At 38.5% G+C, this 24,977-nt stretch overlaps 1 long non-coding RNA gene across 1 annotated transcript in view; it reads right to left on the bottom strand.

Moving 5' to 3' along the window:
• The window catches only part of LOC140599702 (uncharacterized), a 64,449-nt gene extending 49,492 nt beyond the window's left edge, over positions 1-14,957 (bottom strand). Inside the window, exon 1 of the long non-coding RNA XR_012002661.1 lies at positions 14,802-14,957. This is a non-coding gene — a long non-coding RNA (uncharacterized lncRNA). The remainder of the gene's footprint in view (positions 1-14,801) is intronic.
• Between the last annotated feature and the right edge of the window lie 10,020 nt (positions 14,958-24,977).

Below are 24,977 nucleotides of genomic sequence, written 5' to 3' on the forward strand. Positions count from 1 at the left end.
GTTCCCTCAGCTGCAGTAAAAGCAGTGAAATAATATCCTTCCATTGATGTGAAGAGATGAAAAGGCTCTGACTGAGAATGTTTTAACAGCAATCCATTTAAAAAATATTAAAAGGTCAAAGTTGACTATGCATCTATTAGATAGCGAGAAGTAATGGAAGGATAGACAAATCTCCAAACTGGAGCACAGATCCCTGCCAACAAACAAAGGAAAATTCAAGAGTCCATTTTACTTGGGTATATTTTATTTTGGAACTGTCAATCAGCTCCAATGCCCCTTCTTCCCTGAAGCCTTACTATATCCTCCCAGCCACAATGGGTTTCTGCCTTTGCGTGAAATTTTGTGTTATAGAATAAGATTCTTCTTTGGGTTATTCAAATACTACCCATCTATGGAAACCTACCATTCTCAAGGCACTGTCTTGCAGACCATATAAAAAATTAGAAAATACAGTCCTGCTCTTAAGATTCTTAGAGTCTAGTAGGCAGTTGTTTTTATGGATGGTTATTTTGGCCTGTTGCAAATGTCTTAGCATGTCTTATGTTCTTTACTAATCTGCAAGTTCCTGCTGGATGAAGTTTATGTCTACTTCTCTCTTAGGCCCCAGTCAGGCAGTGCCCAGCACTGTACTCAGCATATATCAATATAGCACAAGCTCCATAAATGTTTGATTGAGTCCCCACAGATTTGAGGACTAACTTCAAAACTTGATGGATGGATTTAGCAGCACCTCTTCTGTCCTGTGTCTTTCCCCACACCCATTTGCTTCTTTTTCTGGCCAGTCTCTGGCAAACTCCTGCAGTGAGTTCAAAGAATTGTGCTCTTGCCCCTTTATTCATTCAGTATTCCCAAACTCACCAGTAAGGTAGGCCCACTAAATGTGGGATTGTTCTGTTACATAGATACTGATAAGCACAATCATTGAGTATTTTCCCCCAATCTTCCTCCCCTGCTGACTGCCAGGAGTAGGTGGTCTTCTTCCTTTGAATACATTTTCTTTAAGACCGTTGTGGAAATCTTTTGTCATTGTAAGTTCTCTAGGTGACTATTTTGCTTCTTTTTTCTTTATGGTGCAGTTTATTCCTTTCTTAAAGTTACCTGATCTGTGAAAGAGTATTTCTATTCATGAAGAATTTCATGTGCTGATCAAATTAGATTTAAACCTCTATAAACATTGGCAGGTGCATCAAGCCAAGAGTTAGATTTACAGTGAGAAGCCCAGTGTCTTATTTTTGGTTCCCTCAAAAGCAGACTCAGAGATAAGGATTTGGGTGCAAGGATTTGGCACGTGACCCTAGGAGAAAAATGGAGGGGGAGTGAAGAAATGAAGGAAGGAAATAAAGTCAACAGAGAGTGTGTTGATAAACAGATGGCCAACTCTGGCCAAATGGGACTCAGGCTTGCTAAGGACCTTATGACACACCACACCAGTACACTCAGTGAGACTCACCTAGGGGTGAGTAGGCTGGGGAATGTGCCCACCAACTCCATTCTAGCCCTCTTTGATTCAAGTCTGCCCCCGGACATTAATCCCTGTCTTATCTTCTGCCCTGAAGGTAGAAAACGCCCTCAGGCAGAAAGATTCAGGAGCATGAGGTTAAGAAGTCTTAGCTTATATAGGGAGCTTGAACACTGAAGCTTCAGGTGACTGAGGACATATGACCAGGCACCAAGAGCATCTGCACCACCCACTGATGTATCACAGAACCTCATATCTAGCAGCCCCCACCCTTTAGAGACTGAAAGGACATTGTACCTGGGAATGCATGAAGGTATATAACTTAGAGTGAGTGGGACTGAAATAAAGCCCACATTCTGTTTCCCAAACTGCATATTCCAGCATGGGACTGCATCCACCAGAAGAAGGAAAAAGTTCTTTCTCAGATTTGCATAGAAGTAGCAAATGGACTAGTAGAGACCCTGACTACACTACTATATTATTGCAAGAGAAGCCAAAACAGTGTCAGTATTAATGGGGTCTGATTTTATATACCACAGTTTCCTTGATATGGAAAAGAAGTAACACCAGGATAAGAAGGCAATAAAAAGCAGCCAGGTTTTGTACTAGGTAATATCCTCTTTTGAATATATAAGTGATTCTTTTTTTAAGATCTATTATTTATTTGAGAGAGAGCTTGCGTACAAAAGGGAGAAATCTTTAAGCAGACTCCCTGCTGAGTGTGGAACTTCATCTGGGCTTTATTCCAGGATCCTAAGATCATGACCTGAGCCATAATCAAGAGTCGGACATTTAACCGACTGAACCACCCAGATGCCCCTATACAAGTGATTCTTAATGCAAATATTATTTTTGCTACCACCTAATTCATAGCAATTCTCTGGATCCTTTACAGTAATATTTCATATGTGCTTTATTATGAACTTTTTATTTTATATCCAGAGAAGATCTTAACTTTTTACCTAAGAGCAAAAGGTAGCCCTCTCAAATTGTGCCTTGTGCTGCCTTTGCTTGTCACTGGAATTTGCCACATGGCTGTGCCTGACCCAGAGAGCATTTTTACTTGATTAGAGTCTTCTTTCCAGATCCATCTCATGCGTGAATTTTGTAGACTCCTCAGTGCTCCTCATTGGAGGGATTGGCCTATGAGTGATGTCGCTGGTTATTTCACAGTTTAGAATTCCAATGTTGTGGCTCCTGCTTCCCACATTTACAATAGACACATTGACTTTGCTGAGTATATTTTCTGCACTTGCCTGTGCTTCTGGGCAAGTACTTTTAATGTTCTTTTCTGTTCCACAAACTGTGGTTTGCATGTTTTCCATCTGACTGCTTAATGGCAGGATGCCTTTCTCCACTTCGTGAACAAATTGAATTTTCTGATTGTAAGTTATTTACTTGGTCTTTGAAATCCTATAACTTGTCCCAGTTATTCATACTGACTGAATAACTCCTGCAGCATGAAAGAACCCAGGGGTAGTCTCACATAACCAAACTCAAGTCAAGGGCCCTTTAAGTTCTGACAGCTATAGGACCTTATGAAGACCCTAATGGAGGATTTTCTATCTTGGCAATTGTTAACTTCCTGTAATCAGATAAAGTTAGATCTGGATAAGGCCTTGGTGAGCATCCCAAAGTGGTGTCTGATATCTATAGCTTGTAGACTACAATATCTTGCTGTGATTTGATGCAGAGAAATTGTTCTCTTTTAAAGATTTATTTATTTATTTGAGAGAGAGAGAGCAAGCATGCATGAACAGGGGGAAAGGCAGAGGGAGAAGGAGAGAGAGAATCTTAAGCAGTCAGACTCCCCACTGAGCACAGAGCCTGATGAGGGGCTTAATTCTAGGACCCTGAGATCATGACCTGAGCCCAAACCAAGAGTCGGCTGCTTAACTGACTGAGCCATCTAGGCATCCCAAGAAGAATTATATTTAAAAAGGCTAAAATACAGTCACTCTCTCATCATGGCTTTACTTGAAAGAGAAAGATGCATATGGATCATGAAGAACAACAGTTCCCCAATGGATAACCTGACATGACCTTGAGATTGTCTTTTGTTACTTTTCCCCTGATTATTCATAGCTCTGATTGTGGTCTAACCTCTAACGTTGATGCTCTGCAGATACAGTAAGTAAGGGATGGCAGTTGGCACAGAAATGCATGTTGAACCTAAAAAACTTGGTCTCATACACCAGACAAGTTCTCCTATTTCCTATAAACAGGGAACAGAGATGACAGTTTCACATTCTGACAATAGGTACAGGGAACTTCTCTCTTGGCAAATGAAATCATCAAGGAGCTCTTAAATCCAAAGTGCTTGCTCTATATTTACTTAAGTTAATATTAAACTAGATGGACAAGCCCATTTGACTTTCTGCATATAAGGAACAATTTTGTTTGCTATCATGAAGGTTCTTTTATCAATATTGCCATTTATGTTCCTGACTTGAAATTTGAGCTTTCAACTCCTGTAACAACTTCTTGGGCTTTAAGAATTCAATCACAGTGATATTTCTATAATTGGAACCACTTGAAATAATGGAATAGTGGCTTTAGGGGTCAGATAAACCTGAGTTTAAATCCCACTGACTAGCTCTATGACCTTAGTCAAGTTACTTATTCTCTAAACTTGCCCCCATCTGAAAAGCTTGAGCATGGAAATATTGAGAGAATTAAGTGATAAATATATTTTAAAAACAAATATAGTATATGAAATATAACAGATCTAGGTTTTATGAAATTATCCACCTATCTTTATGTCTCTCAACTTTCTTTTATGACTATATTAACTCTAACAAAACTTAATATTTCTGAGTTAAAAAAAAGGCTGTCTATGAAGATTATTAATATTTTATAAATTTTCCTTCAGGCAATATTTGTCCCTTGTATGCCAGGTGCTGGAGGTTTTATTTTTGAAAATTATGAGTAGTCCTGTTTCAGCCAGCATGCCTTCTAGTGCTAGATTCTTCATGAGCACAAGAGTTCAGAAGGATTTCATATTTGTTTGTTAGTTTGTTTCTGGGTTGTTGGTGGTTTGGTTTTATTGCTTGCTTTGTTTTTGTTTTTGTTTTTGTTTTTTTGGATTTCAGGTTTTGATAAATCAGATGAATCATTGCTTTTATCTCTAAGCTACTCCTCTCCTTTATCATGAGGACAAGTAAAAGTAAGGGGGCTTCCTAATTTGCCTCTGTGACATTTATGGCTGTCAGTTCTCTTAGTGGACTCCTTGATTTAAGACATATCACCAAAAAAAAAAAAAAAAAAAAAGACATATCACCACTATGTTGATTTGTATTATCTGATTTTTTCACCTCTCATAACTGTTCTCTGTCCTTCCATCCTTGGTACAGAAACTGGTAAATATAGTCAGTTCATCATCAGCCTCCACCCAATCAATTGTGATTCAGTGGCAAACACTCTTGGCCAGCATCTGGAGAAATTGAAGAAGTTGTTTGAAGGGTTTATTTTATTTTCTTTCTCATGAAATTATTTTGGAATTCTCCAAATCATTGAAGAGAAAATGCAAATTTTCATCTTGCAAATGCTAACATTTGTTGAACATATCTAAAGAGTGGACAAGTGAGAAGTTCCTTTGTTAAATCCTCAGTGCTGTGTCTGGAGACATATGTTTGCCTTTTCTGTCTGTCTCCCATGTGTAGAGACACACATGAGGCCAGCCCACTATGGAATTCACTGTGTGGAAGGCCCAGCTTCTCATGACTGCTTCAGAGACTGGGTCCTTCTGGAGTTCAGGAGAATGTTGTGTATGCCATAGAATCCTCTGGCAAGTGTGGACAAGTGGTCTGTGGATCCCTTCTCAGACAAATCTTTTAAAAAAGAATATAGGGGCGGCCCTGGTGGCGCAGGGATTTAGTGCCGCCTGCAGCTCAGGGGGGTGTGTGATCCTGGAGACCCAGGATCGAGTCCCACGTGGGGCTTCCTGCATGGAGCCTGCTTCTCCCTCTGCCTGTGTCTCTGCCTCTCTCTCTCTCTGTCGCTCATGAATAAATAAATAAAATCTTTAAAAAAAATAAAAATAAAAAATAAAAAAGAATATAGTACATAATGTGTCAAGGAAAACCAAATACATTAAAATATGGCTATCGAAGTATTTTATTATGCTATATACTTCATCACTAACACATAAAATAACAAGCTCTTGTGACAGGTCTAATAATTACCATAATTCCAAGTAGTGATGAGCTTAATAATTGGAGATATCTGAAACAACAGTGAAGTGACATGAAAATATCCATGCTTTTTACTGGTGACAAAGTCCTAAGTATTACTAATATTGTGGTTTGTTTTCTAAATTTATCAATAAAGGAATGCTAAATTTTAGAGATTAGCAAAAATAAAGATGTCATTTTTTTTCCCATCCAAGTTTATGGATCTCCCTGAATTCTACTTCACCGACCCCTCTTGTGTTCATGACCCACATTTTAAGAATCCAAGGGCCTCGACTCCCAGTATGTAAACCAAACTCTCTGGTTAGAGATTCTCACAGTCTGGCCTCTCTCATTGCCAGAGTTCTAAGGATTCAAGAGTCAATTCCTTGCCAGTGGTGAGAGGCAAAATCTGAACATTCAAAACCAAAGCTGTACTTAAGAGAAGGGCCTTTTGTCTTTGCTGACAATGGAAGGGATTCGCAGTGAAAAGATCATTGTGTACCTTGAATGTTTGGTTAATGTGCCTTTGAAGGCTCTGGAACATACCACCAGGAGAATTCATCCCCCTACAGACTTCAATGCCACCACATAGCAAATATTAAAGGGAAAAAGGCAGATCAATGTACTTAGTCCACAGAAGATAAACATTTTCCCAGTTTATGTCTCTGCAACAGTGAAGTTCATCATGCTAGGTCATGCTTTAGGCGAGCCTTGAGAGAGAAGCCTGGGATGCTTGTCCAGGGTACTCTCTGGGTGTTCCCAGCATTACCTTCTGTTTGTTCTCTATCGTCATCCCTCCTCCTTCTTAGCCTGGCTCAAAGTCAGCTCTGAACTAGGCCTCAAAGGACTAAAGGCAGACTTCCTCTGTGAAACCCTCCTGAAGCCATCCTAGGGCTCTGCCCCTGGGTGATGGGAGTCACCCTGATGGGGACAATCTCTGACACCTTCCACCCTCTTCTTTTCTTCTCAGATCATGCCAAGCCCTGACAGCTCTGGAAGCCGAGAGCCTTTCTTTGACTCCCGTGCAGGTCTCCATGCTGTGCATTGCTGCCAAGCCACGGGGCCAGCTCTAAGAATGTGTTTTTAATATTCATTGTTCACTCTGTCTGTTACCGATGTGTGCACTGCAATTATTGTAATTCTTTGCACATGTGTTGTTATGAAATGGGTGCCTTTCAAGCTATGCCAGGTTACTTTTTTTTCTTTCTGAAACCCAAATATATTATTTCTACCTATGTTTCAGTTAGTTTGCCATGCTTCTTTACTTTATTTCAAAGATCATTCTGGGCGGTGAAAAGAATGATGTGTGCACAAAGCAAGGTCCGCCTACTTTCCTTGTGGTAGAACAGTTGCTTTTGATTTAGGCTTGTGTGGTTTTTACCTCACTCTCTTGTTTTCTTCTTTCCATGCGCACCAGCAAGCCAACTTTCAGACATACACATCCCATGTGTGCTGCTCCTGGAGTAGCCATCTGCACCCAGGGGAAGGCACACATGTAGTGTTCAAAACAGACATGCACACATGCTCATGCAAACAGCATTTGGTTAGAAGGTTTCTTGGATATTGGGGGAGGAGGGTTCCTCCTTTTAGTGGTAGGGAGGAAAAGGAGGTCTAGAAAAGTTATTTTCTTTCTTTTTTTCTTTTTTTAACTGTAATTGGGCTTTTTCTGGCACAGTGTAGAAAATTCAGCTGCTAGGGCACCAAAATGATTATATACCTTCATTAATTCAGATTGTCTTATTTTTGTTTTTAATTTTTTACCAAAAAAAGATAGCAAATGTGAAACTGGATTTTAAAATCTGCTAATATTTTTAAGCTTCTTAGGATAATAGCAAAACCTTCCTTCGTCTTTAAGAAAATTAAGAATAACCAGTTTTGACTTTGAGAACTTACTCTTGAGATTCACAGGGACTAAATTAAGAATAAAACAGTGGATATGTCCACCTGGCAAATATCACCAACTATCCCCACATACATATTCCTTTCTTTAGAGATTCTCAAGCCACTCTCTGTTTTTGCCAGGAAGAGAAATCTGAGCCTTGTCTGCTAAGCATTTTACTTTCATTATGAACTATATCCATTTGTCACCATGAAACATTATTTTTAAGGTAGCAGGGAAGTAGGATTGCTTGCTGCATAGTGGTGCTCTAACTCTCTTATTGCCAAGAAAGAATCAAAGAAATGGGAAAGTGGCTAATGTGGGAAATCACACCACAAGAAAAAAACATGCAGAGTGACACAGACAGAGAGAGGAAAAGGAGGGCGGGGGAGGGGGAGTGCAGGGGTGGAGATATAGGAAGATAAAAACAGACCTACATAGAAAAGCTAAAATTTCCATGGAACGATTTATAAAAGGATGATATAGCTGTTGCTAGGGAGCTGGGGGGAGAGCAGACAAATAATTCCATCCACTAAAGATTTTTAATGTAAACCTGCCTTTGTCTGTATCATCTCACCAGTATAAGGACACTGGACAAAGAGGAAAAGAAATATGGTGAAGCTATCTTCTTAGGCACATGATTTTAAGAGGATACCCTGTAGCTGCTGTGTTGAGGGCATGCTTGAGGTCAAAGGGCACAGCCTCACTCCCCAGAATTCCAGGGCCAAGGCTGTGCCCATCTAGCTATGGGGAATAGCCTTCTTTCCATGTATATGATGACTCTTCATTGTGTAACCAAATGTGGCGGGTTCTGCCTTCACCAAAGTGAAGAAGCGTATCTTAATCAGCTGGTGTTTGGTCTTACTGTTGCTCAAGCTTGGGGTTGAGGAAAGGAATCTGGTGCTGGGGCAAACCAGCAGTGGCTCTTTATGGTACTAGTGAGAATCAGAGGAAGTGAGAATCAGAGGAAGTAGTCTGCACTACTCCAGAATCACCTGTGCACTTGCCTATATTAGAGTTTTCCAGAAGAAAAGAACAAATAGAATGTATATATGTATGTGACAGAGAGATTTATTTTTTATTTTAAGTGATTGGCTTATGAATTTGTGGGGGCAGACCAAGTCCTAAATCTGCAAGACAATCCATCATCAGGCCAAAAATTTAGATAGGCATCAGTGTTCTAGTCTTGAGTTCAAAGGCAGCCTACAGGCAAAATTCCCTCCTCTTCTAGAGACCTCAGCTTTTTTTTATAAGGCCTTCAACTGATTGTATAAGGACTACTCACATTATGGAGGCTAGTCTGTTTTACTCAGTCTACTGACTTAAATGTTAATCACATCTGAAAAATACTTTCACAGCAATGTCGATGGTGTTTGTACTATATAGCCTAGCTAGGTTGATACATAAAATCCATGATCATACAATTCTATGAAATAACTGAGGTGAATAATGTTCATCTCTCCACTAAACCAACATATCAAAGATTCAGAGATATGAGGTAGGCATACGTCCACCTTGTAGCCAGTGTGATAGAAGCTGGGACATTTTGTTAGGAGCAGTTGTTGCTTTGTTCTACCCTGAGAAAATTCCTTCCAGAATTAGGACTTTGAAAGGAGCATCCTCTAAGGAATCTATCCCTGTCTTGAACTTTCTGTCTCTAATCCAAACACTTTTTACTCCTTATTCAGCTCCCTCAGTTGGATGCCCCAGCCACCATTGCTGGAAACTTTACCCTGCCACACTCTTGATCTGTCCTCTGTCCACATTTTGAAACAGTATCTCATATTCTATCCTGATGTTCACTGAGCTATTTCTGCTTGGCTGTAGGCTCCCGAAGAGCTGAAAGAGTCAACTCTACTCCTCTGAGGGAAAGTAAATACAGGTGCTCTAATTCTTGTTCAGTCTCCTCAAAAGTGAAAACTTTGGCTTTCTTACAACTAAGGTTGTCAGATTTAGAAGAAAAAGTAACAATTAAATTGGAATTTTAGATAAGCAACACATGATTTTTAATATAAATATCCCCTACTTGGGACCTACACCAAAAATTATTCATTATTGATCTGAAATTGATGCCCAGTTACATATGAATTTCAGATCAAGAAGAAATAATTTTTTAGTAACAGTACATCCCATGTAGTATATGAGATATACACACTCAAAATTATTCCTTGTTGATCTGAAATTCAAATTTATTTTTTTTAAAGATTTTATTTATTTATTCATGAGAGACATACAGAGAGAGACAGAGAGAGAGAGGCAGAGACACAGGCAGAGGGAGAAGCAGGCTCCATGCAGGGAGCCAGATGCGGGACTCAATCTGGGGATTCCAGGATCACGGAATCACGGCCAAAGGCAGGTGCTAAACCACTGAGCCACCCAGGGATCACCTGAAATTCAAATTTAATCAGGCAATTTGTATTTTATCCAGCAATTCTGCAAGATAACTTAAAACATAAAAACACTCCTCCAACTCATACAATATTTCCTCTCAGAGACAGCATAAGCTAGTTTCCTATCTAGCAACATATCTTTCCATAAGCAAGCCTGTCAGTCTTGCTCCTCTATAACAATAGCTTCTGACCACCTCTTTTCCCAGTGCCAGCTGCCCTGGAGGCATGGGGCCCTCCAGCTTTATTTCTCCTTCTAATTAGGGTATAGTGGAAGGAATATCCAATTTGTCCTGTTCAAGTTGACATATTTTCAAAGAAGGGATCACTGACATTCCTGGTTACCTAGACTCAAGACCTTAGAGTCATCCTTACTGCTCCCTTCCCTTCAGTCCTCCCTGCCAGGGCTTTATTCGCAGTGTCTTTTGTATCCTCCCCTTTTTATCTCAGACACCCCTGTAATCCACATTCATTATTGTTCAGAGAGGTGACAACATGAGTCTCTGACTTTTTCTTCCCACCCATAGCACCTGTCTTCTACAGTCCATCCACCCGACTCCATGTCCTGAAGTTCAGTATCATTGTGAACACTCAGACACTCCCAAGGCTCAGAAGCATTCTGTTTCTAGAATGTCTGTCAAAGGAAGTCCTATATTTTGGCCTACATCAAGTCCAAATATCAAGGCCATATATCAAATCCCTCAAGTAACTGACTTTAACCCAGTGGCAACACACTTTTTCTGAAAAAAGCCAGGGAGTAAATTTTTTTAGTCTTTGGGAGCTATATAATCTCTGTCACAATTACTCAACTCCACTATTGTTGCATGAAAGCACCCATAGACATCAGTAAATAGGCATGGCTGAGTTCCAATGCAACTTTATTTATAAAACACGTTCGGGGGACAGATTTGACCCAAGGCTATAGTTTGCTAATTCCTTCTCTTGCTGACAAATCAGACCTGTTCTCCAAGTACCAGCTCAAGTGTTATTTTCTCTGTAAAGCTCTCTCTAATCCACCCAATTGGAAGTGACTCCTTCACTTCATGTATACAACACTTTATGTCTTTTTATGGCTATGCCCACATTCTGCCTTGAACAGAATCCAGGTCTCATCTCTGTTGGCATACTTGGCATCCCCTGCAGAGGCCACTGTAGTCCTTTACATAGGGTAGATATTCAATAAGAAGTAGTGTAGGAATGATGGAAAGCCATGGGAGAGTGAGTCTAGAGAAAGGGTAGGGGCTTGATCAGCTACAGCCTCTGCTCTCTTCAGACAAGTATGAGTTCCCCTGAAGACTTTGGATCAACATGAAATGCCTTCTGGAGAAACCCAACTTCCAGACCAGTCAGTCATTTAAACACACGGAAGCCTACACCTCAAAAATGAATTAGCTAAGCATTCAATTCCCCAGCCAGGAAGATTGGTATTGCAAATGGATTTAAACTGAAACCATTTTCTTTTTGAAACACACCCAAGTTCTAAAAGAAATAGCTTCACCTGATCAGAACTGTCAACACATTCCTTCAAAATCCATCCCTTGAGAGAACCTTGTTACCTGCCTCAGCTCAAAATGCACATGACTCCAAAGCATCTGAACTTTTCATAGCAGGCTGGAAACAGCCAGGCCCTGTGTGCCCCAGAGAAAGGGTTTCAGAACTGGGCAGACTGACCTGAGGAAAAGTGCAGTAATGCAAGCATCCTTCCAGCAAAATAAGTAGAAAAGTTAAAAATCATTTTAAATTTAGATATCCTTGAAAATTGTAAGAAAATGTATTTCTCTAGTTCTCTGTCAATTTTTGGACTTATAGATGGGTTAGTTATATTACCACATACTTGATTTTGTCTCTGAAATCATTTTAGGTGCATGTCATGTCCTCTTAATTAATCAGCAGATTTCTCAAGAGAAGGAAACATTTTCTTTTCTTGCATACCTTCTAGAGCAGTATAATACCAGGGCCACAGCAAATGCTCAATAAGGTTGCAATCAATAAATGAATATATGGGATGTATTAATCTGCTAAAGTCCTTGGTGAGGGGAATTAAATTATTCAAGTTAATTTTTTTAAAAAAGAATTCTCTGCTCTTAAAATCCTGATCCCACTTCTTTTTCACCACCAATTAGTACCTCTATTTTAAGTCCTTTGAAATTTTCATAACAATAAGAAAGGAAAAGCAAAATTTTGCTTGCAGCTATGTTTTATTAGATTTAAGTCTTCTTTGATGACAGGACACAACACACCGACACTTGGATAGATGAAAAGCAGAACTTTTTGTTACTTGCCAAATGAGAGCAGGTTGCCAGGCAGGGCCACATAGAGGCTTACACCCAGTGGTGGGGGCAGTTTTTGTATGGCAAATAGAGTGGAGTTCGCTAGGTTGAGCAAGCTCCCTGTGAGTGAACTGATTTGAATAATTTCACAGGCTCCAGGACTTAGGGGCTGTTTCTAGTTGTCTGGTACTTGGCCCAGGGGCAATTAGGCCTGCTGCATAGATACCAGGAGTATAAGAGTTCCATAAGGGAAGTCACTGGTATGTGGACTTGAGCTGCTCAAAACAGGGACTGACTGGCTTCTAAGCCAGGCCTCAAAATTGAATCAAGACACATTTTTTAAAAACTATATTACGCACTATAACACTCTCACCTATATTTCATAAAAGCAGGGGACTCCCTGTATTGTTTTTATCATTGTATCCCAACCTAGCATGTTGAAAACACTCACAATTGAGTGAATTGAATGATTCGATTTTCACTGCTACAACAGGGCATAAGTTTGGGCCACTAAGATTGCTAGCCTGGATTCAACACTTTCATTAGGTTTTGAGACTTGCACTACAGGAAAAAAAAAAAGTATAGTAAATTCTATTAGTCAGGGGGAAAAAAGTGAATAAGGTCAGTATTGCTCTGTCAAGAGATTATATCCATAATCTGGAATGTTTTCATTTTATTGGAATGACAGATGCAAATTCAGTGTTTATGTATGATCAAGTCTGAAAGCAAAATGACATTTGGGGGTAAGAGAATTGGGAATGAGAAAAACAAACTGGTCAAATGCCAGCTGAATTGGAGTGGTTGTACTGTGGGATAGAAGATAACAAAGCTTTGAAAACCAAGTAGCAAGGAAAGGTAAAAAATGAGACTGGATAACAGAAAGTCATGAGCTCTAGAAAGAAAGACATTGATTTTTTAAGATCACATGAAACTAAGAGCATTTAGAGGGGTAATCATAGCCTGTTGGAAAAAAAAAACTAAAAGAAAATACATCTAGATTTGGTATATATAAAATAAATAGAAAATAATGTCTTGTAAATGTAAAAAGTAAATCATTAGCCCAGTGAATGCAAGAAAACAGACTTAAAGAAATATTATACCACTACAACGTTTCTTTGGGAAGTAATGCAAAATGAGAGCTTCATGAAAAACTCTAGAAAGCCTTAGAAAACTCCAAGCTAAACAAATTTAAAAGGTTTCTTCATAACAGAACCAATCAAAATCTTTATTAACAAATGTTGGGAACCTCCAAGAAGAAAGTGTGGTGGGAAGGTCCTAGCCACGGAACCCTCCCCTCCTTCATGGAACAGCACATGTGATTCATATTCCATAGAACAATCTCTTTGATAAAGCCTGTGCTAACATGCTTTTTTCCAATCTGTGTTATTTTCATAGCAACACAAGTTATTCTATTCTATCAGAGAACTTAAGCAACTACATTTCGGGACACACAAACACCATCCTACCCCTTAAGAACTAACAAAAAAAATTCTCCTCATGTCTAATATGGGTATTTATGTCCTTTGAGAAAATACATCTTGGGACATTTTTGAGACAGACTAAATATATATGGTAATATCAGCTCTCCTCAGTGCTGAAAAAATAAAAATAAAAAAGGTTTGAGTCAGGATATGGTGAGCAACGAAAGAACGTCACACCAATCCTAATGTTAACCACTGTCCCATAATGTTCCTATTCATCTACTTAATTAAATGCCTTAAAAACAATCAACTTAAAGCCTAGAACTGAAGAGCAAGCTAAAAATAACATTAGCGACTAGAATTTCAATTTCTACACTCTGCAAAATTTGGCAGTGTCTTCGATCAAATAAGCATCTGATTAGGACATCAAACAGTATCAAATATCCACATTTTGCTACTTAGCTTGACATGTCAAGCAGAAGCAAAAGCTGTCGTCAGCATTCCAGGAACAGTAGACTGCTTGGCAGGTCTTTGCCCAGCAGTTTACCCAGTGATCCTGAGATAAATGGTCTGTCTCTCTTTTTTTGCTAGAAACTTCCTTGCAAAATTTTGTGATTCTTATATTCTAATGAGGCAGTTGTTTATTGACATTTTGAATGATACAAGGTCATTTCATGACTTTCAAGAAAGTACTGACATTATTTTCAATTCTTTATTAAACACATAGTCATGGAAGCTATTCTGAAATCACTGATGTTACAAAGAAAACAGCCCAGAGGAAGTTGGTGGCTTTCAGTAACACCTCCAACAATGGCTTCTTTTATTGAAATATTGATTGAGTACATGCCATGTGCTAGGTCTTTTGTCCCCTGGCCTGCCCAGCTCTGTCATTATACCTAAATGACCAAGACAGCCTAGTCAATCAGACAGCTTTTAAATTATTTTCAGCGGCAAAACGAATAGACTGAAGGTCACTTAGCCACAGATATCAAGTAGCCATCCCAGGTTTATGTATTGCCATTGGCTGAATGAGCTCACACCTAAGTGACCCCATAGACCACATGAAATCCGGAAGACACAAATGTTCTGAAGATGTACCAGAATTTATCCCAAAAGTTAGAAGTTAGTTTACAACTATATCCAAAAATGACCAAATGTGTGCCAGCGAAAGGGCATTTACATATTGCTCAGCGAAGCATGACTTTTCATTTACCTCAAATGATTGTTTGTTTTCATTAGCTTCACCCACTTTTGATTCCAAGTTTCCTTTTGGACATAGGAAAAGTGAAGTGGTAACTGTTCAGGTATTGGCTCCATTAGCAGAAGAACTGTGCAAACAGTTCAATGAGGCAAGTTTTATAGCAGTGTCCTAGAGAAAATAGATTACAGTAAAGGTTTGTTTTTCTTTATTCAGTTCATGAAAACAATATACACCTTTTGGATATTCGTTCTGATATTTTTTGAATGCTATTATATAGGCTCAGGTAAAAAATCCAACATTAAAGATTAAACTTTTTTGTTATGTAAACACAAATTTTAGTAGTACAGTGTTGTAAGAAAAACAATATTCTTATTAAATTAAGAAACGTTTGGAGCAGATATGTACTTGAAATTACATCCTAAAAAGCTGCTGTATTCCACTAATCAAACCAGTAACTGTCTTTGTCAAGATATATAAATATCGTATACGTATACATACACATGCGTGAAGTTAGAGTAGCTGAAGTATAAAACTTTATGAGGAATCTGATATTCAACATCTTTATGGAAATAATACTTTCTTTGCTGCCTGCCATCCAGGTCTGCCACTAATGTTTGTAGAACTAATGGTAAGAATAGAAATGGAAACCCCCATACATTAAGTCTAAAGTTTCATGTTATAAATCAAGCTAGCAAACTGCTAAATAAAATAGGTTTGATGCTACCATCACAAATACGCTTTCAGTGATGACCTGAAAAGCCACGTTATGATTTAGAACCTCTAGAGTCCTTGAAATCCCTGTCTGCAATTGGCAATGTGAGAGAAACATGCCTCCAGCTCATCCTGAGCTCTTCTTCCTTCCGCTCCCTCTGGAACAGCAAGGGATCTCATACAAACAGCTGAGGAGATACCAGTTTAGCCCATGTGTCAAAGCTTTATCATCAGCACCCTCTCTGGCCACACCTAAATAGCTGTCCCTTGACCAAACCTTAGGCCTTAGAGGGCCCATACTGGTAGTGAGATTCACCCTTGGGAAAAGGTACCTAAGGAAGATGGCTGCCCTTCTCTGGGAGCAGGTCTGGGCTATCTGGGAAGGAATTCTGGGGCTTAGCCACCTGGTCATTTGTCTGAGAGGGCATGTCTTCTTGGCCCCTCAGATTGGAGTTGAGCTGGAAAAGGATCAGAACTGAGCCCTCTAAAGTATAGGGTTTTGGGTCAAAGTCTTGCTCAGAGTCAGGTCTAAGAGTAGTACTGACTTAACTAATCTTGGATGTTGTCTCTTCATCTTGTACATGAAACTCTAGTAGATTTACTAGATATTCCTCGTCTAGTCAAACCCTTCACATGTTCTTCAAACCAGTGAAATTTGGGATCCTCAACATTTTCTGTGTCAATAAAATGACATGTGGAATTAGCAGATTCAATGAAGATCTGTTTTTAACTTGTCACACTGGATGCCTAGACACCATTTGGATTGAATTTAGAACATGGGGAAGTATAGATATTTCTTGGTCTGAGTCTCTTGACAGAGAGATGTAGAAAGGAAAATGAGACCATAAAAAAACCAGCTATTGATTACAGAGTACATCCAGTTACCATGGTGGTGATATTAGCTGGATTTGGGGCAGTCTAGGTATCTTGGGAGGAGTTACTTGAAAGTGTTACAACAGTTGTTTGATTTGAATATCAAATCTACATAAGTAGGAGCAGAAATAGCAGCCCTAATTAACCTGGACACCACTGCTCTGTCCATGTCTGCTCAGTCAGCATCAATGTGCAGAGCATCTCATTGGTCGTGGGGTGAGTAGAGAACCCCTGGCTTGGAGCAGGCACAGGCAAGGTCAAAATGCTTGAGGATTTAAAGAACCATTTTGAAAATTAAGGTAAGTGCCAAAACTAGTGTTGAAATACATACACGGACACACACAAATACACACACATTTCACACACATTTTAGCATATTGTCAATGCTGAAATATTTTAAAACTGGTTACAGACAATATACAATGTCAAATAGGTATTAGTTACTTAGTGTGACTGAAATAGAACTCATGATTCCTTATAAAAGATGCTACTCCATGGAATTTCCTAATTCACTAAGTTACACCATCAATATCACCATCCATGCATATGCTTAAGCAAAAAGTCTATATGTTAGCCTTGATTTCTTGACTTCTCATTCTTTAGAATCTATTAGCAGGTCATTTTGATTTATCCTCTAATTCATATCTTCTCTTCTCTACTAGCACCACTCTAGTCTAAGCCACCAGATTTAGGTCTATTAAAGAAAATGAAGTGATATGGCAAGGAGTCTAATCCCAATTCTTACTTCTTTTCTAGATGTCTTAGCTAGCGTCTGGGCATGAAGTCTCTGTAGTCTGCCTCCTGATTAAATCTTTGGCTTCATTTCAAATAGCCTCCACCCTGCCCACTATGCTCCAACTACACTAGGTAACTTTTTGGTCCCTGAAATGGCAAACTCATTCTTGCCTTGAGGCCTCTGCACTGGCTATCTGGCTGTCTCCTCTTTCCAAACAGCTCTTCCCCTTATCTTAGCATGGCTTCCTATTTCTTGTCATTCAGACTTCAGCCTATATATCAACTTCTCAAAGGAGCCTCTCTGACCATGCATTATAACTTGGATCCACCCTGTCATGCTTTACTACATCTGCCTATTTTGATTGTCTGCATGTGTATGTGTCATTTCCTCCTAGCTAGTATATAAGCTCCATCAATAGCAGAAGTCTTGTTTGTGTTGTGCACCTTTATATTTCTACAATGGATAACAGAGCCAGGTACCTACAGGTACCAAATAGATGTTTGTCAAATGAATGGATAAATAGAAGTTTCAGAATAGAGTCTGATATTTTGATAAAAGGACTATCAAAATTATTCTGCCCAACTGAAATTTTTTATATCAAATACCATCTAAACAAATGGGTTATAATCTGAGGGCTCAATATTTCTTCTAGAGACAGGAGTTAATTGTATGATATTTATAGTAAGATATAATCAACATCCACTTTTAAAATATTGGGTGTATTATTTGTTTCATTTGTGTAAATGATTTACCCCTAATTGCATGATTGTACTGGGTAGTCCTGGAACTTACCTGTTTAACTTTCCTAAAGCCTGATCCATCAATTAACCGCCCTCTGCACATGAAGCTCTTGGCCAGAATTTTAACAGAATCAGAATCTCTTGTGATACTCCAGTAAAGAAACTCATCAGAATTGAGAAAAAAAAGAAGGAAAAATTATTGCCTTAGACAAGAACTCTTGGGTGCTAGACTATTTAATGCTTAATCTTTTGTATTAATTTCTCTTCTGAAAAAAGTAAGTGTACCTCAGTTTGCAATTAAAAGGCAATGGGAGCTAGAGTGACAGGGAACAGAGGATGATTACACATCTGTGAAGGGCCCATTGATTAGTAACTTGAAGTATTAACTGATTCTCTGTTCCTTTCTTCTTCTTTACTCCTCCTATGATTATAAATTTTAGTTCCGTGAGATATAAGTCTGCATTAACCCCAGAAAAAAATTTATCAGTTCAGAGCTTAAACTGAAGCAATGGTGTGCTGGTAAATGTTCAACAAATGGCTCTCTAGAAAAAGAGCGCTGGGACGCCTGGGTGGCTCAGCAGTTAAGCATCTGCCTTTGGCTCAGGGCGTGATCCTGGCATCCCAGGATTGAGTCCCACATTGGGCTCCCTGCATGGAATCTGCTTCTTCCTCTGCCTATGTCTCTGCCTTTCTCTCTCTCTCTCTCTCTCTGTCTCTCATGAATAAATAAATAAAATCTAAAAAAGAAAAGAAAAGGAAAAAAGCTCTGATTTGTGGTGTTTGTTGGTTTCTGTAGTGTTAATAATCTCAGGATGGATAATTTCAAGCTACCAATGAGACTTCACATAAAGTGGATTTAGGAAGAGATGCTAACAACTAGCTTTCATGAGCTAGGATGACCTGGCTCTAGCACACTACTGAAAGTTACAAATTCCATTTCAAGTTCATAAAGTTTGTTGCACTTACAAGATGGAAAACAAATGAAAATAGATAAGATGAACCTGTGATCAATTTCACATTCTACCCCAAGACATTAAAAAGAAACTTTAGGGGTGCCTCGGTGGCTCAGTCAGTTAAGCATGTTACTCTTGATTTCAGCTCAGGTCATGATCTCAGGGTCATGAGGTTGAGTCCCTTGGTCAGGCTCCATATTCAGTGAGTGGGCCTGAGATACTCTCTCTCTCTCCCTTTACCCCTCCTGCCCCCACTCTTGAGTGCACACACACCTCTAAATAAATAACATATTTCAAAAAAAATAAACAACTTTAAGCAAGAGAGAAAGGAAAAGGAAGTTTATAAAGAAATGACATTTGGAGCACCTGTCTGGCACAGTGAACATGTGACTCTTGATCTCGAGGTTGTGAGTTTGAGTTCTGCACTCAGTGCAGAGGTTACTTAAAAATAAAATCTTTTTTTTTTAAAGAAACCATTTGTTTTTTTTTAAGACTTTATTTATTTATTCATAGAGACACAGAGAGAGAGAGAGAGAGAGAGGGAGGGAGGCAGAGACACAGGCAGAGGGAGAAGCAGGCACGATGCAGAGAGCGTGACATGGGACTTGATCCAGAGTCTCCAGGATCATGCCCTGGGCTGCAGGCTAAACTGCTGCGCCACCGGGGCTACCCAAAATAAAATCTTTTAAGAAAAGAAAGAAATGATGTTTTTTTTATTCTCCCTAGCTTTACTGAGATATAATTGACATATTGTTTAAGGTTAAAGTATACACCATGATGGTTTAAAGTTAAGGTATTCAATGTGGTTTTGTTTGCATTTCCTGATCATTAGTGATGAAGAGCATCTTTTCATTTATCTGTTGCCCATTTGTATGTCTTCTTTAGAAAAATGTCTACTTAGGTCCTTTGCCCATGTTTAAATTGGACTGTTTGGTTTTTTGTTATTGAGTTATATGAAGTCTTTATGCATTTCAGATATTAATCCCTTCTCAGATATATGTTTTGCAAATATACTTTCTTCTCTTCCACAGGTTGTCTTTTCATTTTGTTGATTGTTTCTTTTATTGTATAGAAGCTGTTTAGTTTGATGTACTTCTCCTTTCTAATTTCTACTTTTGTTGCTTGTGCTTTCAGTATCACATCCAAAAAACTGTTGTCAAGGCCAATGTCAAGATTTTCCTTGTTTTCTTCTAGGAGTTTATGGTTTCAGGTCTCACATTTAAGTCTTTAACCTATTTTGAGTAAATTTTTGTGAGTGGTATAAGATAGTACTCTAATTTCATTTGTTTGCATGTGGATATCCAGTTTTTCCAATATCATTTATTGAAGAAACTATCCTTTCCTCATTGAGTATTCTTGGGTTCCTTGTCAAATATTAATTGACTATATATGTGAGAGTTTATTTCCAAGTTTTCAGTTGTGTTCCATTTGTCGATGCGTCTGTTTTTATGCTAGTCCCATACTGTTTTGACTACTATAGTTTTGTTATATAGTTTGAAAACAGGAAGTGTCATGCCTCCAGCTTGATTATCTTTCTCAGGATTACTTTGGCTATTCAGGGTCTTTTGTGGTTCCATATGAATTTCAGGATAGTTTTTTCTATTTCTATAAAAAGTGCCTTTGGCATTTTGATACAGATTGCATAGAATCTGTAGATGAGAGGGGGGTGGGACAAGATGGCAGAAGAGAAGGGTCCCCAAGTCACCTGTCCCCACCAACTTACCTAGATAACTTTCAAATCATCCCAAAAACCTTCGAATTCAGCCTGAGATTTAAAGAGAGAACAGCTGGAATGCTACAGAGAGAAAAGTTTGCAATTCTAACATGAACAACTCATTTTTAGCCACTCTCCATTGAGCAAAATGACTAGAAAGAGGAACTCACCACAAAACAAAGAATCAGAAACAGTACTCTCTGCCACAGAGTTACAGAATATGGATTACAATTCGATGTCAGAAAGTCAATTCAGAAGCACAATTATAAAGCTCCTGGTGGCTCTGGAAAAAAGCACAAAGGATTCAAGAGACTTCATGACTGTAGAATTTAGATCTAGTCAGGCCAAAATTAAAAATCAATTAAATAAATTAAATAGGCAATCCAAACTGGAGGACCTAACGACGAGGATTAATGAGGTAGAAGAACAAGTAAGTGACATAGAAAACAAGTTGATGTCAAGGAAGGAAGCTAAGGAGAAAAAAAAAAAACAATTAAAATATCATAAGGAAAGGTTAAGGGAAATAAATGACAGCCTCAGAAGGAAAAAATCTACATTTAATTGGGGTTCCAGAGGGCGCCGAAATGGACAGAGGTCCAGAAAGTGAATTTGAACAAATCATAGCAGAGAACTTCCCTAACTTGGGGAGGGAAACAGGCATTCAGATCCAGGAGATAGAGTGGTACACCCTTAAATCAACAAAAACCATTCAACACCTCAACATCTAATAGTGAAACTTGCAAATTCCAAAGATAAAGAAAATCCTCAAAGCAGCAAGAGACAAGAGATCCCTAACTTATATGGGGAGAAATATTAGATTAACAGCAGACCTCTCCAGAGACTGAGGAAGCCAGAAAGGGTGGGCAAGATATATTCAGGGTCCTAAATGAGAAGAACACACAGCCAAGAATACTTTATCCAGCAACGCTCTCATTCAGAAAGAAGGAGCAATAAAGAGCTTCCAAGATAAGCAGACTGAAAGAATATGTGACCACCAAACCAGCTCTGCAGGAAATATTAAGGAGGACTTTGTAAAAGAAAGAGGACGCCCAAAGAAATAACCCACAAAAACAAGAACTGAATAGGTATTATGATGACACTAAGTTCATATCTTTCAATAGTAACTCTGATCGTGAATGGGCTTAATAATGATCCCATCAAAAGGTGCAGGGTTTCAGACTGGATAAGAGAGCAAGACCCATCTATTTACTGTCTACAAGAGACTCATTTTAGACCTAAGGACATCGACAGCCTGAAAAATAAAAGGTTGGAGAACCATTTACCATTCAAATGGTCCTCAAAAGAAACCAGAGGTAGCAATCCTCATATCAAATAAATTAAAGTTTACCCCAAAGACTGTAGTAAGAGATGAAGAGGGACACTATATCATACTTAAAGAATCTATCCAACAAGAGGACCTAACAATAATGAATATTTATGCCCCTAATGTGGGAGCGGCCAAGTCTATCAATCAATTAATAACCAAAGTAAAGACGTACTTAGACAGTAATACACTAATACTGGGAGACTTCAACATGACACTTTCTGCAAATGACAGATATTCTAAGCACAACATCTCCAAAGAAACAAAAGCTTTATATGATACATTGGACCAGATGGATTTCACAGATATTGTACCTAGAAACCCCAAAAACTCCACCCCAAGATTGCTAGAACTCATACAGCAATCTGGCAGTGTGGCAGGATACCAAATCAATGCCCAGAAATCAGTGGCATTTCTATACATTAACAATGAAACTGAAGAAAGAGAAATTAAGGAGTCAATCCCATTTACAATTACACCCTAAAGCATAAGATACTTTGGAATAACCCTAACAAAGAGATAAAGGATCTATACCCTAAAAACTAACTGAACACTTCTGAAAGAAATTGAGGAAGACACAAAGAGATGGAAAAATATTCCATGCTCATGGATTGGAAGAATGAATATTGTGCAAATGTTTATGCTGCTCAGGGCAATTTACACATTTAATACAATCCCTATCAAAATACCATGGACTTTCTTCAGAGAGTTGAAACAAATCATCTTGAGATTTGTGTGGAATCAGAAAAGACCCCAAATAGCCAGGGGAATATTGAAAAAGAAAACCAGAGCTGGGGGACATCACAATGCCAGATTTCAAGTTGTACTACAAAGCTGTGGTCATCAAGACAGTGTGGTACTGGCACAAAAACAGACACATAGATCAATGGAACAGAATAGAGAACCCAGAAATGGGCCCTCAACTGTATGGTCCACTAATATTTGACAAAGCAGGAAAGATTATCCACTGGAAAAAGGACAGTCTCTTCAATAAATGGTGCTGGGAACATTGGACAGCCACGTGCAGTAGAATGAAACTAGACCATTCTCTTACACCATACACCAAGATCAACTCAAAATGGATGAAAGATCTAAATGTGAGACAAGAATCCTTCAAAATCCTAGAGGAGAACACAGGCAACAAACACCCTTTTTGAACTTGGCCACAGCAACTTCTTGCAAGACACATCTATGAAGGCAAGGGAAATAAAAGTAAAAATGAATTATTGAGTATGATGTTAGCTTTTGTCATAAATGGCCTTTATTATGTCTAGGCATGTTCTTTCTATACCCAGTTTGTTGAGAGTGTTTATCATTAAAGGATGTTGTATAAAAGCTTTTTCTGCATTTATTGAGATCATATGATTTTATCTTATGTTCTATTAATGTGGTGTTTCACATTTATTGATTTGCATATTTTGAACCCTCCGTATGTCCCAGAGATAAATCCTATTTGATCATGTTTATGATTCTTTTAATGTGCTGTTGAATTCAGTTTGCTAGTATTATAGTGAGAATTTTTGCATCTATAATAATCAGCAATATTGACCTATAGTCTTTCTTTCTCATATTGTCCGTATCTGGCTTTGATATCAGGGTAATATTAGTTTCTTTTTTTTAAGATTTTATTTATTTATTCATGAGAAACACACACACACACACACACAGAGGGAAAGAGAGAGGCAGAGACATAGGCAGTGGGAAAAGCAGGCTCCATGCAGGGAGCCCGATGTGGAACTTGATCCCAGGACTCCAGTATCACGCTCTGAGCCAAAGGCAGACGCTCAACCGCCAAGCCATCTAGGCATCCCGGTAATGCTAGTTTCTTAAAATAAGTTTGGCACTGTTCCTTTCCTTTCCATTTTTGAAAGAGTTTGAGAAAGATTAGTATTAGTTCTTTAAATGTTTGTTTGAATTAGTCAATGGAGCCATTTGGTCCTGGGCTTTTATTTGTTGTGAAACTTTTCATTACTGATTCAATCTTACTCATTATATGTCTATTCAGATTTTCTGTTTCTTCATGATACAGTCATAGTAAGTTTTATGTTTCTAGCAATGTATCCATTTCTTTTAGGTTATCCAGTTTTGAGAGGTGTAATTGTCCATAGTATCTCTTATGAGCCTTTGTATTTCTATGGTATCAATTATAAAGTCTACTCTTTCATTTTAAACATTATTTATTTGAGTCTTTTCTTTTGTTCTTAGTCTAGTAAGGTTTGTCATTTTGTTTATCTTTTCCAAAAATCAGTCTTAATTTCATTGATCTTTCTTATAGTTTCTGATCTCTATTTCATTTACTTCTGTTTTGATCTTTTTAATTTTTTCCTTCTGCTAACTTTGAACTTTGTTCTTCTTTTCTTAGTTCCTGGAGGTGCAAGGTTAGCTTGTTAATATGAAATCTTTCTTGTTTCTTAATGTGGGGCATTATTACTGTAACTATTCTATTTAGAATTGCTTTTACTATATTCTGTAAATGTTGGTATGTTGTGTTTCCATTTTTGTTTGTTTCAAGACATTGTCTTATTTCCATTTTTGTTTCTTCTTTGGCCCATTGTTTATTTTTTTAAAGAAGAACATTTTTATATTTTATTTTTTTATAAATTTATTTTTTATTGGTGTTCAATTTTCCAACATATAGAATAACACCCAGTGTTCATCCCATCAAGTGCCCCCCTCAGTCCCCGTCACCCAGTCACCCCCACCCCCCGCCCACCTCCCCTTCCACCACCCCCAGTTCGTTTCCCAGAGTTAGAGGAGTCTCTCATGTTCTGTCTCCCTTTCTGATATTTCCCACTCATTTTTTCCTCCTTTCCCCTTTATTCCCTTTCATTATTTTTTATATTCCCCAAATGAATGAGACCATAAAATGTTTGTCCTTCTCCATTGACTTATTTCACTCAGCATAATACCCTCCAGTTCCATCCACTTCGAAGAAAATGGTGGGTATTTGTCGTTTCTAATGGCTGAGTAATATTCCGTTGTATACATAAACCACATCTTCTTTATCCATTCATCTTTTGATGGACACTGAGGCTCCTTCCACAGTTTGGCTATTGTGGACATTGCTTCTATAAACATCAGGGTGCAGGTGACCCGGCGTTTCATTGCATCTGTATCTTTGGGGTAAATCCCCAGCA

This window comes from Vulpes vulpes, chromosome 7 (assembly GCF_048418805.1).
Source record: "Vulpes vulpes isolate BD-2025 chromosome 7, VulVul3, whole genome shotgun sequence".
NCBI classification, from domain to species: Eukaryota; Metazoa; Chordata; class Mammalia; order Carnivora; family Canidae; genus Vulpes; species Vulpes vulpes.